Source organism: Anabrus simplex, chromosome 7 (assembly GCF_040414725.1).
Source record: "Anabrus simplex isolate iqAnaSimp1 chromosome 7, ASM4041472v1, whole genome shotgun sequence".
NCBI classification, from domain to species: domain Eukaryota; kingdom Metazoa; phylum Arthropoda; class Insecta; order Orthoptera; family Tettigoniidae; genus Anabrus; species Anabrus simplex.
In genome coordinates, this window is record NC_090271.1 from 182,073,697 (window position 1) to 182,085,997 (window position 12,301).

Below are 12,301 nucleotides of genomic sequence, written 5' to 3' on the forward strand. Positions count from 1 at the left end.
TGCTTATGGTGTAATTATTTTTGGAGATCTGTCATTTGTAGTTAAACATTTAATAGATCAAGCTTGCACAACTGGGCTGCCCTAAGGCAACAGCTTTGGATAGCTGTTGGCCATGCTTGCCATGAGGGCTACACTGCACAAGTAAGCGCGTGCCAAATGCATGTACGAAAATTGCCTTGCCCGCCATAGATTATCTACTGGCGATTCAGTCAAACAACTGTCTCCTTCCTCTGCTTTGCGTGAAAATATTTCCAGAACATATGTTTGAAACACAAGCTTTAACGTAGTAGACTACAAATAAAGTAGAAAAGTTATGTTTGTGAATTAGAATACTGGATTGTATGGTCATACTCAAGCAATTTATCAGATTGGATTCTGTGAAAAACTTGTGTAACTAATGGAATGAACATTTCAACAGTATGTTGGTTGTACTATACATAAAAACATATACAGTATTTAAATACATTTGATGGATCTGTTTTGCCCAAAAGAATAAATCAAATTTTAAAAAGGCTCAAAGTTGTAATACTCGTGTATTTGTTACATTTAAAGTATAGATAAGAAAAGTGTTTTTCCACCAATCAATACAATTTATTTTAAACAGATTAAACTAGTACCGGTTTCGGCTCTTTAACGGCCATCATCAGCTAGTACATGGTTTGTTTCCAGCCATTAGACAATTCACAAGTTGTTATTGTATTAGACATCCGGATGTCTAATGGGGGATGGAAATGTATACAGTAGCATGTAATTAAAATATCAGTAGTCAAGGTAAAAAGTTACAGTAAGTTAGAACATGAGTATGTAGGACATATTAAAACATATGGGTCATAATATAAAACACTTAAAAAGTTTAAACACATTAAAATTTGGTAAGTATAGGTAGACACGTGTTAAAAATTTTTAGTTCATGTTACATAGGTTCCATTCTTCTTTCTTCTGTGTAGTTCCTTTGCTTTTATGTTATGTTGATTTTAGCTGTGTATGGTAATCTTCGAGAAAGTTCTGAAGCCGGTATGCGTCATATTGATATGGACCTTTGTCATGAAGAAATTTTTTTATATTGTGTTATATATTCCAACTTGTGATGTACTCTGGTAAGTTTTTATATAGTAAACAGCAGGTCTTGAGTTTGAATTAGAAGTAGTTGGTGGCAACACCTCTCTCGTCTACGTTTATGGTTGTAGTCTGTAAAGATAAGGTGATATATGTATACCGGTGGTGTGTGTATGAAGGAATGCCTGGTGTGTGTATGGAAAGAGTACTTACTTTAGTTGTTGTGGAAGTCTTGTGCCGATGTGTTTGAAGGCTTGATGTGTTCTACTGCGAGTGCGTCTGGGGCTCATATTAGCTGTGGAGGGGAAGGAGTGGCCGTTGGGGAAGTAGGGGCGGGGTCGGGCTTGTGATTCGTTGGTTTGTTGGAGCGTGTGTTTACTATTTTGAGGTAATCATTCTTTAGTGCCGGAATGGCTTTGTCAAAAATGATGCTGGTTTTTTCTGTAATATCATTAATGTTATGATTGGGGTTAGCGTATTGGTCTAAAGAAATGTAGAAATCTTCGATTATGTTGAGCAGTGGGCCCTTGGAGTTTATGTTTAGTATCGTCATGTCGTTATTGATGTCTGTGAAAAAACACTTGGAAAAACACTTGGTGGAAAAACACTTTTCTTATCTATACTTTGAATCTGTCAATACGGAAAATGAAATTTATAAATAATAATTTGTTACATTTATTCGGGGTAGTTTTGAGATGTCTGGCGTAGAGTCCATGGTACCATGGTATGTAATTGGTATTTAATAGTATTGAATAGGTGGACCCTTCTCTACCCTTTGATTGTGATCAATCATCAATATGGACCATAATGAAATTCATAACTATGCCTGGCATCTTTTTTTGTTGGATGAGTGTGTTAATGTTTGTAGTCAAGTTCAGTGCAGTGGTAATTCATTTTATTTATTATTTATTCGTGTCAGAGGTACCAATATATGCAAGAAAGAGATACTGAATATATGTACTGAATATGAAAAATGTACCAAGATCAATTCATAGTTATTACTATTTTATTTATTCCAACAGAAAATCTCAATTTATGAGGTGATCATCTGGCATGGGAGAACAGATCTGGCTTTTTACAGAATTTCATTCTTGAAAAGAGCTGTTTATATAGATACATAGTACTGAACATACTAAAAAATTTGGCACCCTGTCTATGTAAGCATGGAATCGCTTCTCTAGGAAAATTTAGGTAGAAGTCGAAGATTTTTTTTATGATAGACTTTATTTTCCCCCTTTTAAATTTCTTTAATGCAATTTTTCTGTATGTTGCACTGACACAGATAGACCTTATGGCGATGATGAGATGGGAAAGGAAATGAGTGGGAAAGAAGTGACCGTGGCTTTAATAAAGGGTTAGCAGTCTGCCTCTTATCTTGAGGCCTCTGGTTCAATTGCTAACCAGGTCATGGATTTTTTGTCTGCATCTGAGGGCTAGTACAAAGTCCACTTAGCCTATGTGATTACAATTGAAGAGCTATCTGACAGTGAGATAGCAGCCCCCAGTCTCGAATGCTAAGAATGACAGCCCAAAGGGTTCGTGCTGACCACACACCACCTTGTAATCTGTAGGCCTGTCGGCTGATCAGCGGTCGCTTGTAGGCCAAGGGCCATCAGGGTTTTAGTACCATGGGGTTGGTTTGTTTTGTATATCTGCAGTCAAGTTTGGGGAGTAGTAGTCATGGCCCACTTAAACTCTCCTTCACTTTTTTACACTCAGGGCCGATAGTTCCAGGGGATTTATTTTATATAATATGTTATGGAACTTAATAAAATGTGATAATATTAAAGTGTAATGCCCAGTCTGGCCAGGATACCCTGCTATGGTAATGGAGTAGACCATACTGCCAGCAACTCAACGCCGAGTGTTGGGCGGCGGAAAATAACCTGACACCCTAAGGGAGCCAACGGCTTCGGGCAGATAAGCTCCCTTAGGAGGATGGCCCTCAGTGAAGCAAATGTCACTAAAATCTATCAAATGAAGGAGTCAACAGCTCTGATGGCGATGGAAGACAACAAATTCCAATGGCAAAGGAGGTGGAACAACTGCTTTTAAAACTTAAATCCACACGTCTGTTCTCGCAATGAACAGTGTTGTGGTCAGCATCTGTACACCATGTGAGGTGCTGCGGCTGAGAAATAAACTCAACGGCTTACAACCGTAGTTTTAATCTTGGAACGGGCAACAAACCGTTCCCCAGGAAAGTCAAGTAATCTATGCATAATGCACTCTTACGGAATAACTACTTCAGGTGGTAATTGGAAACGTCAATCCACCATGGCATTTTGCCATACAACTGGACCTAAGGATTCTGCTGAGCCCAGAACAGCAAGGAGGAGTTGGAGCCTTCTACTGGTGACCCATCTACTAACAGCAAACCAAGACTAAAACAAAAATACTTGTTTGGTATGCTAAATATTAATACACTTCTGAAAGTTGGAAAACTAAAAGGACTAATCAAAATTCTAGACGACCAGAAAATCTTAATACTTGCTCTTCAGAAAACCAGATATACAGACAGTAATATGTTAGACTCAGAAAATTACAGAATATACAAAGGAAAACGGGGAAGAGAATAATGAAGAACGTCCCGCACCTAGGAACTGCTTTCATAGTACACAAAAGCATAGTGGAATCGGTCCAAAACTTCTATTCACCCTGTGAAATACTGTCTCTTTTGACCATAAGATGTGGAAATAAAAATTATATATTAATTAATGCTCATGCTCCAATAAAGAACATGAAAAATCCTGACAAAGTGGAAGAGTACTAGGAACTCTTGGAAAACGAAATCCACAAAATTCCTGCAGATCACGTCAAAGTGTTCTTGGAGACTTCAGTGTACAAGTTGGGAGAGAAAGGATTTATAAGAAGATTGAAGGACAGTTCCCGGCATACAAAAGAACAAATAGAACTGGAATAAAGCTTGTTGAGCTATGCAAGGCTTTTAATTTCAAACTAATGTATACCTACTTTAAAAAGCTGAGTAGAAAACAAAAAACCTGGCGGTCTCCAAACCTACACCTCGGGGAATTACAAATTGACCACATAGCTATCTCTGGTAAGAGTAAAACGGAAATCCAAAATGTTAAGGTAAAAGAAAAGGAGCCAACATTGAGAGTGATCATTACCTCATGACCATAAAAATGAGATTCATCCCTCAAAATAGACAAAATAAGAGAACAGAACTAAATTTGATGTTGAAATATTAAGAATTCAAAAGTAAACCAAAAATTCAAAGAGAAGTTAGAAAAGGACAGTGCAAAGAATTGGGAGGATATGAGAACAAAAATAACTAAAGCTGCTCAGGAACTACGTCCTCTGAAGAGGGAAAAGAAGCATAGATGGTGGAATTAAGAAATCGAAGAGGCCATAAATGAGAGACTGACAGTCTGGAGAAGGTGGCACTCCTCTAAAACTGATGGGAATTTTCAGACTTTCAAGACAGTGCAGAAACAAACTTCTAAAACTATAAGAAATGTGAAGAGAAAGTATGAAAGAAGTCGGCTCATGCAAATTGAAGATGATTTCCCTAAACATAAATACAAGAAATTTTTACAGAACATTCAAAGAGGAAACAATGCATCAACCACCCAAACTCTGTTTTAAAGACAAAAATGGAAAAATCAGACTAAACAACAAGGACAAGCGTGAAATTTTGCACATTATTTTGAAAAACTGCTGAACTGCAAAGAACCTGAAGAAGGATTAGATTTCAGTCAACCAAAAACTAAACCCTCAGACCCACCAGATGAGAAAGAAATATGACATAATCCGAAGACCAGTAAACAATAAGGCTGCAGGGGAAGATTTGATTGCTGCAGAACTGTGGAAAGAAGCAGGCAGTCAAGCAAGACAGGAACTGACAAAATACTAGAAATCTGGTGAATGGAGAAAATCCCTGATGATAGGAAGAACTACTGATACACACCCATTATATAAGAATGATGACAAAACAGATGTGAACAATTACAGAGGGATCTCCCTAGTACCAGTTACATATAAAATACTGTCAAAAGCTCTTCATAATAGAATTGAACCAATAATAGACAAACAAATTGGAGAATATCAAGGTGGCTTCAGAAAAGGCCAAATAATGGGCAGAACAAATTTTAAACCTGAAAACTGTAATATAAGACAGGGTTACAAAGAACAAAAAGAATATCATAGTTTTTGTGGGCTTCAAAATAGCGTACAATTCAGTAGACAGAATTTTCCTACTGAACATTTTAGACGAATGTGGAGTTGACACAAAATCAATCAATATAAGTAGCCAAACTGTGACTGAAACAAAATTCAGATTAAAATTTATGGGAGAGATCTCAGATGAATTTGAAATTAAAACTGGTGTCAGGCAGTGAGATGGACTTTCCCCAATTCTTTTCAATATCGTCCTGGAAAAGGTAATAAGAGTATGGGAAAGAAGACTTAAAGAAAGGGGACTCCATCATGAGGTAAGATTAGGTTCAGAGCACAAAGGGATTAGTGTAAACTGTTTGGCCTTTGCTGATGACATAGCAATCCTCTCTGGATGTATAGAAACTGCCTTAGAGCATATCAAAGTTGGACTTCAGATACCTTTTGAGAAGACAAATTTGTCATATATTAGGGATTCACCCACAGCGCTAAAAACAGAGTACGGGAAAATCAACAATACATAGGTGAAATAATTCAGGTTAATGAACTCGATAAGGAAGCAAATGGATCAAGAGCAAGGAAACTGGAACTACCATAGCAACTCACTAAAGATATCTACAATAAGAAGAATCTCCCAAGGAAAACTAAAATCAAACACTACAACACAGTAATCAAATCATAGTCTGTATGCCACAGAATGAATGTTCTCTATGAAAACTGGTGAAATGGAAGAAATAGAGAAAAAAAGGAAAGGAAAATTTGGGGACCATTGAAAACGATGGAAGGAGAGTTTAGACATAGGAGGAATAAAGATCTTTACAAGGATGAAGAAAATGAAATTCTGTTAGACACAATCAGAAAGAGGAGAATTAAATTTTTTGGTCACATAATGAGGATGGATAACAGTAGAGTGACAAAACAAGTGTTTAACCATGTCTACAAAAGCAAGAATGGTAACCAGTGGATCCAAGGAGTAAAAAGAGATATGATAGAGATTGAAATAACAGACGATGTAATGCAAGACAGAACAACTTTCAGAAGATTGATAGTTTCCAGGAGAAGGAAAAGAAAGGTAATGTCATCTGGACACAACAGAGGAGTTAACGGTAAAGTGAAAGGATGAAGAACTATTGTTTGTCAAGAAAAGGAGGATTAAGATGAATGCACAGGGTTACTTTCAGTGGTCCTTAGATGGCCAAAATCAAAGAAATAAATGTGTAATGCTATATTACTATTTAAAAGCATGTTGGTTTTGATCAAATTCAGTTTCTTGATTCCTTGCATAAATCTCATACTCAAATTTTGGGGAAGAAAGTGCAAGACAAATTATGCAAGTAAATAGGCATACAGTAACAGTGTTCAGACTATAGTCTTTATCAAACAAGAAATGTTTCGGCCTTGAGAGACTACTCGGAATTGTTCAAGCATGTGCCTGCGATGTTGTCGTGTTATCTCATCCATTCAGTGCATTGCACTCTATGGAAAAATTCACTGCGTTGGCATCACTTGCGCCAGTCTGAAATATTTTTACTTCATAACAACAACTGTAATCTAAACAGCTCCTCATTTGACACAAACTGCAGAAGTAATGCAAGACAACCAACCATTAGGCAGAGTGTTGGAGGACTAGATGCTTTGATATATTTAAATTTGTAAGGGCAAGAGAAACAGAAGGAGTTCCTGATTACTCTGTATTAATCAATTTCAAGATAAGAGGCTATTAAACTTGGATAGAAATCATGAAAGCACTTTTGTCATGATGGATTTTGGGATTACACACTTTAGGTGTGTACTTGAACATTTAACACCATTGTAATATAGTTTGCTAAAATTATGTTGAATTATCTCCAGATAGTCTCTGAGAAGGTACTTCCTGAATCCCAATGTGGGTTCCGTCCCTCAAGATGCAGTACTGATATGATCTTCTTTGCAAGACAACTCCATGAAAAGTACAGAGAACAACAAAAGCCTTTGCTTTTTTGTGTTCTACGATCTGGAAAAGGCCTCCGATATATTGCTTAGAGAAGCAATGTGGTAGGTTTTAAGGCAATTCAGCTGCCCAGAACACTTTGTTGGATTGATGTAGACACTCTGTGATAATGTGCATGGACAAGTGTTGTACCAAAATTAAATTTCAGGAGAATTTCCCATCACTAATGGGCTTAAGCAAGGCTGTATACTTGCACCAACACTCTTTACCCTGTACCTGGCAGTCATGCTTTGTGAGACATCGTCTGAAAACAACACAGGTGTGGAACAAGAGTATATGCTTGATGGAGGGTTATTCAATCAGGCCAGACTCCAATCACAAAGACATAATAGTCTCATCCGTGTACCTGAACTGCAGTATGCAGATGATAACACTTCTCTAGCTCATACACCTGATGAGCTGCAAATGCCAGTTAACTGTTTCACTGGGGCATATGAGTGATTTTGGCACAACCATCAACATTCTTAAAGCAAAGATAATCTCACTGCCAGCTCCTGGAATTGCCTTTCCAAATTTCAGTCTTTCTATCTCCAGTAATAATGTCGTGTGGCTATTTCTAGCCGGGTGCAGCCCTTGTAAGGCAGACCCTCCGATGAGGGTGGGCGGCATCTGCCATGTGTAGGTAACTGCGTGTTATTGTGGTGGAGGATAGTGTTGTGTGTGGTGTGTGAGTTGCAGGGATGTTGGGGACAGCACAAACACCCAGCCTCCGAGCCACTGGAATTAACCAATTAAGGTTAAAATCCCCAACCCGGCCGGGAATCGAACCCGGGACCCTCTGAACCGAAGGCCAGTACGCTGACCGTTCAGCCAACGAGTTGGACTCTATCTCTAGTATGTCTCTAGAACAAGTAGATTATTTCCTCTATCAAGGAAGTATTCCCTCTAGTAACTGCTCAATGGAGTAATATGTGGAGAACAGAATATGTGCTGTCCAACTTTCAAACATCTTATACATCAGGTCTTCCTGAATAAAGATCTAAGAATATATACAAAACTGATGGTGTAACGAGCAGTTGTCATCTCCATCCTGCTGTGAAAAAAATGAAAACCTACAACCTGTTTTCCAGTCTTTGACCGGGTCAGGGATGTAATGAATGAACCATATATAGGCTGTTAGTATGATGGGGTCACCACTCCCAAAGTGATATATTAATGACTGATAGATGCTATGAAATGATAATGGAGAGTGTTGCTGGAATGAAAGATGACAGGGAAAACCGGAGTACCCGGAGAAAAACCTGTCCCGCCTCCGCTTTGTCCAGCACAAATCTCACATGGAGTGACCGGGATTTGAACCACGGTATCCAGCGGTGAGAGGCCGACGCGCTGCCGTCTGAGACACGGAGGCTTCCATCCTGCTGTATGGATGTGAAATCTGGACTCTGTATCGCTGTGATGTGAAGAAACTAAAATGCTTTCATCAAGAGAAGCTTAGATATATTATGAACATGAAATGAGATAACTACATTCCAAACACAACAATTATAAAGAGGGCAAAGATGAACGGTATAAAGGCCACCATCGTTGGTCATAACCTCAGAGGGTTGCACATGTCCAGCACACGAAAGATAAGACTTCCTCGAAAATCAGCGAAATTAATACTGGCAGGAGACCTCACGGTGCCCCTCTGAAGTGCTGTAACGATCAGATTAAGAAGACCTTCAAGAGCACCTACATTAATCCAAGTACTTGGTGTATCATTGCAGAAACCCGCTCTTGCTCGTACACAACTATGACAGCTGCTGTTGCAAAGTTTGAGCATAAGCATCGTAGACAGGAAGGAGAAAAATGTAAGAGGCATAAACATCGCCAGGCTCAACCATGGCCTCCACCCTGTACAAGGTGCAACCATTGTGGCCAATCTTTCATGCCAGGATTGGTCTCTTTAGCCATCAAAGGCATCTGCATCCCTGAATTCAAGTATTTGAAGAATCGGAGGAGAAATAGGAATACTTGGATAAGAGTAACAGCTGCTCCCGATGAATGATTACAAACATTGATTTGTATTGTTTTTTTTTTTTAAATTTAATAACATTTGCATAGTATGTTGCCTTGTTACTTTTGTACATTCTTAATAAAATTACTATAGATTAAATTTATTGATCTTGCGTATACATACCGTAAATATTATTAGCAAAATATGTTAAACACATAAAAAGATGAGTTTAAGCAATCTGAATTTATGAACTTCTTTTGTTGTTATTTGCTTTGTGGCTACTCCAACCACTACTCTTATACCTTCATCTCCTTCACACAATAGACATAACATTTGTTTGAGCGCCAGTTGCTTTTTAAATAAAAACAACAAAATTTGGTAGAGCATACCTCTTATATCAATTATCTCAAGGCGTGAGGTGATAAACTCACATATCTGGCAATATACAGGGATATGGATCAGGACAATATTAAATTACTGTTGCATTTCCACAATTGAGGATTGTACATGGAACTGGAATCACTTATTATAATTAAAATAAAACTGAGTTTATGACTATAATTTACGTCACAATGAACAAGCATTGACGTCTTTTAATTTAACAAAAAAAATATATCTAGTGAGATTTGCGGTAATATGAAAAAGAAAATTTAATCTAAACAAAAAAAGCTATTGGCATGAACTTGAAGTGAGATGTGATATCGCCGCTGATTACATTCTTCTTCATGTTATGAATGCATAACATGTCTGATGCTTTAATTACCTGATGTCTGCATACACCGCTGTTGAACTTGAACTTCTTGGGAAAACCTATGAGCTGAAGTCGGGAGCCGTCTGCTGTTATCTTCTTATATAACAAGGAGTTGGCCTACGTACCATGTACGCGTGTAGGGAGCTCCAATGTAATTTTGTCCACTCAATATATTATAAGAAATTGGAAAATATTATTGAAACATCTTGTGAAGTCCATCCTCACAAGAAGATGATGTTTCTTTATCAGCATAGTACTCGTCTCTGCTCGGATACAACCACCACTTGTAGATCTCCTCGATTATTACTTCTTCAAACACAACTCTTAGCTCTGACCATCATTCTAAGACCACTTCTTCCATTTGATACATCTGACTGATACATATGATCTGATCCCTCTCACCACCGTCGCATCGACTTTTATAACCTCGCGATGACGACTCATCTCCCTACTCTCTGTTCATCCCTTCCACTTCAACATAAAGTAGCTGGCGAATACTGACACTTGGTCGCAATCACGTGTCCACGCACTGATGTCATCAGTCACGTGTCGTATAAGCGTACCCAAGCGGATTACAGTGACTATGCGGCATGAGTCACCGTAAAACCTACTTGCACATAACATTCTCAGTTAAACATAGCCTCGATTGCAAAATACTATGCCAGCTCATCTGGCCAGAGTTACAAACCACATCATGACTATATGAAACCAACAAATCTCACGTACTACAATACAGAATGATTACAAACAGATTTCACTTAACCTATGATTACATACAATAATATACGTGATACCTAATTATTACAGTCTAAATGATGAGAAACAGAATATAAAATCTAATGAATCGGGTTAATAATGATGATGATAATAATAATATTAACAATAATAATAATAATAAATACTGAATGGAATCTGTAACCCTGTTGTACGGTTACAGCTTATTTATTTTATTTTGTTTTACATCCAAGTAAACAAACAATACTTCTTCCTGTTTATTCTCATGAAGTAATTTTTCTTCCAAGATCCAAAAATGGGGTAAATAGAATGAGATAGAATTTCTTCTTTTAGTTCCATACCGCTTAGCAAACATTGGTGATAATTTTTTATGGACTGCTGCTTGAAACAGTTTGAAGATAGATTTCTCATTCAAGCCCTTCAGCTTCTTTAGCCACTATATTCTTTCACAGAGATTTTGTGTTTGATCTTACTTTGCATGATAATGGGCAATGGACTGTTTCTGTGGATGTTGGAGATAAGGTGAGCTTCTTCTGCTCCCAACTGGGAACTGTTCAAGAGTCAGCTCCTTCATTCATGAGCTGCCCAAGCTCCCAGTGGGTGCGGCAGGTGGCTCTCTGCTCTCGTTCAGTTTTGAATAAGATACCACGTTAGATCATTCATAAGCCTGACAAGCTCTAATAGGGTGGGGGAGTCAACTCTCCACTCTTGTTCAATTTTGAATGAATTGACTTAGCACAATGTAGTCTGTTTCACAAGACAGATGTCATCATAATATCCTCTCTGGTAGAGTTACTAGACTCTGGGGATAGAATGAATAATTCTTGTCAAAATATATATGCACTGTTGCCAGCATTACTAATTAAATGGTACTGTTTTATGTACCGTAATGAAACAAATATCTGCACAAGTATTCCCATTGTAATGTATGATATTGCATATTACTTTGCATATGCTCCACTCTCTCTTAAAATATTGTCATTCAGGACTAAATGTACCATACAGGATGTAGACATACAAACACTAAATTGGCATTCTTTGCATATTTGTTCAATTGAAATTATTTTAAATATATTGCCAGTACAACATTGTAAGTACTGTGGACTGCTGCTTGAAACAGTTTAAAGATAGATTTCTCATTCGAGCCCTTCAGCTTCTTTAGCCACTATGTTCTTTCTTTCACCAGGAGTTAGTTATTTATTTTTAAACTCTAAATGTAGTCATATAATTTTATACTTTCCTTAATTTCAATTCAAAACCGTATCATTTTATCAACTGAACCATCAAACTGAATGGTATGAGTAATTTTGGCATTATTTGTTTATTCTCAACTATGAATACATTTAACTAAACTGCCAAGATTTACCAGCCTCTCAACTGTTAAGCTTTCTGATTAGTGATGGTGTATTCAGTGCTCTGAATAGTGGCAATGTTGTTTATACACAGCGTAGTTTTCCAAAATTAACGTTAACTTAGTGTCGTTTTGGTGATATTGTTGATTATTTGCTCTTAATTGGATAGCTGCCTCTGTGGATCAGTTGGTAGATTGTCGGCCTCTGGATCCCAAGATAGCGGGTTCAAACCCGGCAGAGGTAGTCGGATTTTTGAAGGGCGATAAAAGGTCCATTCGACACTCCATGTCATACGATGTTGGCATGTAAAAGATCTCTGGTGACACATTTAGTGTTTACCC

General features: G+C 37.7%; 1 protein-coding gene across 3 annotated transcripts in view; it reads left to right on the forward strand.

The window, feature by feature from the left end:
- mop (myopic) overlaps positions 1-12,301 on the forward strand; it is a 310,174-nt gene that overhangs the window by 9,337 nt on the left and 288,536 nt on the right. The window lies entirely within an intron of this gene.